This window comes from Dipteris shenzhenensis, chromosome 8, assembly GCF_047967505.1.
Source record: "Dipteris shenzhenensis isolate YYH24624 ecotype China chromosome 8, Dip_SZ_1.0, whole genome shotgun sequence".
Lineage (NCBI taxonomy): Eukaryota > Viridiplantae > Streptophyta > Polypodiopsida > Gleicheniales > Dipteridaceae > Dipteris > Dipteris shenzhenensis.
Window position 1 is genome coordinate 23,436,900 of NC_141603.1, and position 5,879 is coordinate 23,442,778.

The window sequence follows — 5,879 nt, forward strand, 5'->3', positions numbered from 1 at the left end:
AATCACTTTATATGCAAGCTTGTCATCTAATTGTTATCGTTTCACCTATAATCCCCACAATTCACTTGCTTGCACCATCTTGCTCCTAGTATAGGGTCAAACAACTTCAGGAGTTGACATGTATCTTCAAGAGCTTGTTGTTCACACTGTAGTTTGCTTCGCTTCATTTCTTTCAAAAGTTAGTATCCAACAACTCACTATGGCTATGCATGACTGGGCACAAGTGTTTGTCATGTGTGTCTTGCACATGCATTCGTTGCCTTGTCATCAAACATATTATGAAAATAGCTCATAGGAGAAGGACCTTGTGGTAAGATCAGAGGACCACACCATTGGTGGGACTCTGAATCTATCTCTCTTGTATTGTGTCCATAGTTTTGGACAGAAATATATATTTTGGTGGTTTCTCTATCTGGCCAATTCATTATATATTGATGAGTCTGCACATCTATTGAATGCACATTAAGTAAAGAAGAATGTGATTCCACATCCCACAGGCACACTGTGTGAGCTCTTGGGCATTACTACAAGTCTTCTACTATGTGTACCCTCCGTTGGGTATTTTCTAACACCGGGATGTGATCTAATGAATAGTGGGCATTGGGAGAAATTGACACAAGTGGTAAAGGGATATTTTTTCCCACCTATAAAGGAAAAAAAATTATTTAGCCCAAACATTTGTTCTCACTCCGTGCCTCACAGTGAATGATTGTAGCTGTGGTCCTCGATGCACTCCCGTATGATTGTCTTCTCTCAATGCTATCTCCCCAACCACATCCTTCTCATCATCGTCCTCACACTCCTCTCTAGCTGATTGCTTTGGTGCACATCGACCTTTGCTTTTGCTATGTTGCCCCCGAGAAGAGGGTGTGCTCACACTTTTGCTACTCGCCTGAGGAACTCGTTTTCCTCATCATCCTCTTCTTCAACTAAACTCTCTTGCATCATAAGTTTCCTCTTTCCTTTGGAATCCCCCTTAGCAGCACCGACACTATCCCCAGTAGATGTCGCCAAGGCTCCACAAAGTTCCAAGGACAAGCCTCCATCGATGATGTATCGATAAGATCCTGCACGTCTGAGGGATTGAGTTGAATTGTCCTTCTTTGTCTATCGCCCCCTTGTGTTGAAGTAGCACCCCTGGGACCACGCAATCTTCCTCTCGCAGAATTGCACTCCCCATCAGAGGCATGTCCTAGGCTATATCATCATCCGACTGGGGTATATCAGGCTGGGCTATATCATCAAGTCTCTGCTCATAGAAATTGGTAAAATGGGTTCAGAAAAATCCAACAAAGCCCGATGCAAAGAAAGAAAGACATGATAGAGGAGCGCACCACTTGTTCAACGGGCCACACGAGTAACGTGTTCTCTTTGAGGTCCACTTAAGCCCCATCCTTGTTGATTCCTTTAAATGGGGCCTTCTCATACATGCTTGAAATGATGACACCAACATTGCCGAATCGAATGCCTTCTAGCTCATGTCTGATGGATGCGTGCCTGAGCCACGGGATTGTGTTTGTTCATCGTATAAGATACGATTTCATCTCACTTGAATACAAGTGATGCCATTCTTACTAGGATGCAGATTGAGGATACGGTACAAAGTTTGGGTTTGCAAGACCTGCATTCGGTATGGGGGAGGAGTTGAGAGATAATGAGAGCTTGAGAGAGATGTGCGGGGCGGGGGGGGGGGGGGGGTTCAAGGGGTTTAGGTGGTCTTTATATAGTTGATGTCTGACAAATAGTATTTAATATTTACATGTGGTCTGACAAATATGTGGTCTTTATATAGTTGTTCTCTCTCTCTCTCTCTCTCTCTCTCTCTCTCTCTCTCTCTCTCTCTCTCTCTCTCTCTCTCTCTCAGATCCCTCTTGCAATGGCCAGCCCAACTGGTGTAAGTTCTAGCAACCTCAATGAAATGCATATCTATTTAAACTCCTTCTCGTCAAAGCCAATGATACGACATGAAAATGGCGGAACCATTGTGCTAAGTGAGGATGACCCCATGACAGGCAAGGGCATTTGTGTGATGGCCATCACATGTAAATGGCCGCCTACAAACTACACAAGTGGAAGCCATTCAGGCAAGTGGATTGGGGCAATTGTACATGCTGAACACGGAGTTGTCACGTGACTATGTGCTGGAGAGAGGAAAGAGAGCACCTGCCCATGCTCCACCCAAAATAGATCTCATGCAAAGCCCGGCCAATTTGAGGCAAAGACCATGCGAGTTGGACCCATCATTCTGAGCACGAGGGAAGGCATCCATTGCACAAGTTACACCCACAATAGATCTCATGGCTAGCCCAAGAAGCTCGAGCTCCCGAGTTCAAGCCATGTTGAACAAACATTAGGAGGCCATGGCATGGTACTAATCGATGATGAAAATGATATAATATATGCAATGGAGGGTCCTCAAGTAGTTATTAGCATGTCATCATACATCAAGTCTTCTGGGGGATGTCATCGATTGCTTCATCAACTGTTGCACAATTCAACCATAGTGGAGAAGTTGATGGAAGTTCCAACAATGTACAATGGGAACATTGCATTCCTACTGCTGCCCACACCACATGGAGTGAGTGCAATGGACAGCATGGAGCAAAAGTATGACAACCAGTGCTGGATGAAACCAATGTCGACAACCATGACATTTCCTAGATGAACTAGAGTGTGCAAACCCCCTTTGCTCCAGAAGGTCAATTAATGGATTGCCGAACCGCACTGCATGGATAGGTCAGTCCATAGCACACCCATTGCTGAGAAATTGAGTTAAAGAACATTGACTATGTCTCTTTGATTGCATATTATAATCTTCTCTTGTCTGGTGTAGGAAAAATGAACAACAACATCCCAACTATTGGAATGTCTGTTACAGGCTTGGGAACCTTGGCCTATTTCTTTTGCAAACGGTCCCCCATTCTTCTGAAGCAATGCAAATGGGTGGCGTACTATGTGATGGCAGGGTCCAAAATGACGAGACTCTTTTTCCACGTGGGCACACACAATCATGAGGTGCAAAGACATACCTGTAGAGCCCACATAAAAGACTTAGGTGAATGGTCGAAGAGATGGTGAAGGACTTTAGTGCAGCAAGTCCCAGAGACCTACAAATGGTAGTCGCAAAAAAAATAGTCTCAAGTACCCTCATCCATGACTCGGGCATCTCCCTTATGGAAAATGAGTTGATGGCAATGCTTGAGGAGTTGGAGCCTCTTATCCAAAGGCACAAGTAAACCATACAGGGCCAACCCAATGGCAAGTACATGCAAATGTGTTTTCTTTACATTCTTAGAAGCAACATAATGCATAGTCGAATGGACAACCTTGGCTCAGGTTCAATTATACAGTACGTGGTGCTTGACAGGAAAAGTGCAAGAAAATACCAAGAACACAGTAGTAGGAGTGCTAGCTCCATCCTTTTGGGAGATGATTGAGTGGTCCACCTCGCACAAGCAACCAAGCAATCAAGTGGGCTCACAAAGGCAATACATGTGGTTCTGCAATGACAACGTGGACCATGCCTGGAATATATTCTCCTCAATAAAAAATTCTCCGACTAGAGTTCCACAAGTATGGCCAGTAGCTCATGGAACAAATCTACTAAGGATGAGATAAACTCCCTAGAGACAGGAGGATTTGTTCTACACAGGGTATCGATAGAGTGTCATTTGAATGCATCTACACCAAGATATCAACTAGGAGTCTCGGAAGCTGTAGCTACAAGGATCAATTCTGCCCTTCCTCTAGAAGGAATAGTAAAGGACCACACAGTATTGAAAGCCTTGAAACATGAAGTTTTCAAGATAGACGCTGAAAACTCTAGAGTGATGGGGGAAAGTTATAATGTTGACATTGCCAAGAACTTAGCATGTAGTTGTCAGGATTTCATGGATCGAGTGATGGAGAGGAAGGCATTCCTTGCATGCAAGGGATGCGTCAATTTTACGAGCAAAAACCTATGAGCAGGTTTATCCGAGCGTGTTTTTCAATAGATTTTTTAAAAAAATTTTCTTTAGGAAACATGGTTTTTACACTTTTATTTTCACTAGAACTAGATCCCTTTATCATAAAAATATACAGACTAGTTACTCATTCATTTTTACACAACATAATTTTCTTATTTAGAGACATCCCTTTGTACCCCTCTTATTACCTTAAAAAAGTGTTGATTCCTTTAAGAAACATTCCTCATAATCACTCTCAATGTAATAATACTATGCATATATAATTACTTATTAACACATTTATATCATATGGCAATATCTTTTTAGTGTTTTTATAGCATATTTATGGACATGTTTCTAAAGAAGTTTAAATTACTATAAATAAGTATTAACTTGGGCTTATATATCACTCTCATAAAATACATGTAATATTTAATACTATATATGGAAGATTTTCCAAAATATAACTTCATAGATGTGCTCAAATGGGGTGTTTCGATCAATTTGAGTGGTTGAATGACTATATTTGGACATTGGATATGAAAGTTATGTCACTTTTAAAAGTGCTATCCAAGGTAGTTTCGCCAGCGAAACTACCTTGGGAGACTTGCTTCAAAGGGGTTTCGCTGGCGAAACTACCTGGATGGCTTGCTTCAATGAGTTTTCTTTAAAGAAACTCTTTCATGAAGATAGGTTGAGAGAGGGTTTTCAATGTCACCCCCTATTACGTAAAAGTTGTAAGAAGGATCATAAGGGAATTTTCATAGAGAAGTCTACTCTACATGTGGGTTTCTTCAAAAGCCATCCCATTATGCTCTCACCATTCCTACAGATTCACCTAAAGATTTTTGTATAAAATAGGCATTGCTATAATACTTTGCATATTTCTAAGTGAAACTATGTTTTCTTCTGATCGATTTTTGCCATATTTATGCATAGTTGGAAGCTTTTTTTTTCCTTCGCTCGAACGCTCGGAAGATTTTGCTCCTACCTGGATGGCTTGCTTCAATGAGTTTTCTTTGAAGAAACTCTTTCATGAAGATAGGTTGAGAGAGGGTTTTCAATGTCACCCCCTATTACGTAAAAGTTGTAAGAAGGATCATAAGGGAATTTTCATAGAGAAGTCTACTCTACATGTGGGTTTCTTCAAAAGCCATCCCATTATGCTCTCACCATTCCTACAGATTCACCTAAAGATTTTTGTATAAAATAGGCATTGCTATAATACTTTGCATATTTCTAAGTGAAACTATGTTTTCTTCTGATCGATTTTTGCCATATTTATGCATAGTTGGAAGCTTTTTTTTTCCTTCGCTCGGACGCTCGGAAGATTTCGCTCAGAAAATGCACACACACACACACATTGTTATGTTCACACGCACACGCATACACACACACACACAACAAGAGAGAGAGAGAGAGAGAGAGAGAGAGAGAGAGAGAGAGAGGACTAACTAAAATAGGTGGAATAAGAAATAGTGGGTTTCCAAAAAAAACTGGCTCCAAAACTCGCTCCTTGCACACACTTGTTGGAAAACAGAGTGAATGTACAATTCTTTCTTGTGATATTCACTCTTCACATAGACTAAATCGAATCACTCAATAAATAACCTCGATACACAAATGGATGAAGTTGAAATAGATGACACAATAAGTCTGTCTATTTAATCAAACTCTGTGCCTCAACTCTACTAAGTTTGCTGGCTTATTACAAACCAAGAAGACTCTAATAATAACAACCCTAACTTTCTAATGAGAAGCTACACAACAGAGGACTCTAACAGATGTCGACCTCAACTCTATGGCTCATGATTACGACAAAAGGACATATGAACTCATCGTGAAGGTCTTTGTAGTCGTGAAGAATCACCGCCACCGATCACCGCCTCCATGCAACATCCCTAGGGTGCCAACTCCCTTTAGTAAGAAAAC

At 41.3% G+C, this 5,879-nt stretch overlaps 1 pseudogene; it reads left to right on the forward strand.

Annotated features, from left to right (window-relative positions):
* The first annotated feature begins 1,876 nt into the window (after positions 1 to 1,876).
* LOC147899304 (uncharacterized) lies at positions 1,877 to 3,437 on the forward strand (annotated as a pseudogene).
* Positions 3,438 to 5,879: the final 2,442 nt, after the last annotated feature.